This window comes from Durio zibethinus, chromosome 8, assembly GCF_047325235.1.
Source record: "Durio zibethinus cultivar Kanyao isolate XHJ-2024 chromosome 8, ASM4732523v1, whole genome shotgun sequence".
NCBI lineage: Eukaryota > Viridiplantae > Streptophyta > Magnoliopsida > Malvales > Malvaceae > Durio > Durio zibethinus.
In genome coordinates, this window is record NC_143169.1 from 536,576 (window position 1) to 539,164 (window position 2,589).

The 2,589-nt window shown below is 37.7% G+C and overlaps 1 pseudogene across 1 annotated transcript; it reads left to right on the forward strand.

The window, feature by feature from the left end:
* Positions 1–725: 725 nt before the first annotated feature.
* Positions 726–2,043, forward strand: LOC111278855 (uncharacterized; annotated as a pseudogene). The gene has a single exon (XR_016343903.1). The product of XR_016343903.1 is annotated as an uncharacterized LOC111278855 (transcript).
* Positions 2,044–2,589: the final 546 nt, after the last annotated feature.

Here is a 2,589-nt window from a genome sequence, read left to right on the forward strand (position 1 = left end):
TAACTATGTTTGGTATTGAGAAAATATTTTTTGTTTTTTTTTTATTTTCATTTTCTGGAAAAACATTTTTCGTTTTCTATATTTTGTTTTTTCAAAAATGTATTTAATGAACGAAAACAAAAGTTGTTTAATAAAAATGCAAAATAATGAAATATGTTCGATATATTGTATAATTTTTTGAAAAATAATTGAAGAAATAAATAAAATATTCAATACTTTTCAATTTTATTTATTAATTTCATAAACTTTTGTAAAAAAATTTGAGTGAAAAAAGATAAAAAAATTATAAATAATTCATGATATCAAATATATTTAAAGACACAAGAAATAATATAAAATTATTATTATTATTAGTGATTTCTAATTATAAATATTATATATTTATTAATTAATAGCTTCCAAGAGTGTTTAAATAAAGTTCAACTTATTAACTTGCAAAACCCAAATAAAAAAATAATGGATATCTCTTTTTTCAATAATTGAAAATAATTTTTTTGTTTTTATATTTAAATTAATTTTCATTTTAATTTTAATTTTTTAAAATTTGTATTTTCATTTTTAATTACTAATAATGTTTTCACTTTTATTTTTTATTTTTCAAAAAATAAAAACGAAAAAGCCTCAATTTCTAAAATCAAAATCTACCTGATCTCTTATTTTCGATTCAGTTACAATTAACAACTAGCCTATTTATAAAAAACCTCGAGAAAACAGCCCAACAGAAGCGTTTGGGCCTATCTTTCTGTCCTATTTATCAAAATGAAAATGTCCCTCTAATACTTGACAAATCAAATGAAAACCCTAGCTGGGGTTTTATCTTTTTCTGCTTCTTCCGTCGTCTCTGTTCTACAGCAACAATGTCGATGTCCAAGAGTTCCAAAATGCTTCAATTCATCAACTACCGGATGCGTGTCACCATCCAAGACGGACGCCAGCTGGTTGGCAAATTCATGGCCTTCGACCGTCACATGAATCTCGTGCTCGGCGACTGCGAGGAGTTCCGCAAACTACCTCCTGCTAAAGGGAAGAAAAACACCAATGAGGAACGGGAAGACCGTCGAACCCTTGGCCTTGTTCTTCTCCGTGGCGAAGAGGTTATTTCCATGACCGTCGAAGGTCCTCCTCCTCCTGAAGAGTCACGTTCCAAGGCTGCCTCCGCTAATGCCGTCCCTGGCCCTGGCATTGGCCGTGCTGCCGGCCGTGGCATCCCCACTGGGCCTCTCGTTCAGGCCCAGCCTGGTCTTGCTGGCCCTGTCCGGGGTGTTGGAGGCCCCGCTCCTGGGATGATGCAGCCACAGATTTCTCGCCCACCTGTTCCACAGCTCTCGGCTCCTCCAATGGCTTACCCTTCTGCTGGTGGAGCAGCACCCATGATTCGGCCACCTGGCCAAATGCCGCCTGGTTCTTACCCGGGACAGCCACAAGCACCTCAGATGCCACGTGGGCCGCCTCCTCAGGTACCACCACCTGCTTTTGGAGTAAGGCCACCTCCTCAATTCCCATTGCCACCACCACAATTTGGTCAGAGGCCGATGGTTCAACCTCCTGGACCAATGATGAGAGGGCCTCCAGCTCCACCACCTCCAAGGCCTGGAATGCCTGCTCCACCTCCACCACGGCCTGGAATGCCTCCTCCGCCTGGTGCTGTTCCTGTTTTTGGACCACCACGCCCAGGAATGCCGCCTCCACCAAACCCTCAAAACCAGCAGCAGTAGTGATTTTGATTTGGTATGGCATATTTCAGCTTCCGATAGCTTCTGTTGTCTATTATGATGGTATGATTGACAACAATTTGATGGTAATAAATAATGTGTAAGATTTACTAGGACTAGTTAACTAATTTATGAAGTGAGTCTTCTTAAGAGATTAAAATGCAGGTTTTCTTCGTTTGATATGTTTGTTTGAACCTTTGTTGCCTTAGTTGAGTCTTCCAGAGAAAAGTTCATTTGTGTATGTTTATTATGTTGAGTTTGCATGTTACTTTGTCTTTAACATTGTTGTCACATTTTTCAGAGTTTTAGTGGTTTTAATTCTGTGTTTGTATTTCTCTATGTTGATTTTTCTTTCAAGTATTATGTTGTTTGTGTAATAGAAATCTGTGTTAGAGGGGAAAAGTGAATGTTAATATTTTTTCATATGTTAAACAGATTATAAGTACAATACGTATCAAATGATATGCTCAAATGGAAACTAACTACATGGATTTTCAAATGAAAAACCATAAAGGTGGTTGCTTGCTGTCCTGTGCAGTAGCCATGAGACTGCCCATAACTTGGCAGCATGCAAGGACGGCCTTTTGCTGCATCTGTTTGCTTCAGAGCAGCAAGTGATGAGGGTGCCACCAAATCAACATGTTTCTAGTGAAAAGTAATGTCAGAACACAAGTAAACCCACACTCAACCAAATAAGAAACAGGATGCCACCAAGTAAAAAGTAGCACAGAGTAACACCTGTGAAATAGTTCCTAAACATTTAAAGTATAAAGAAACCTCTAAACTGAGACCGGTTTTAATTAGTATTCAACACTCTTAAGTAATGTCAAGAAAATATTGGAGAACAATAAACATGCAGGCAAGGCTAGCTGCTTTT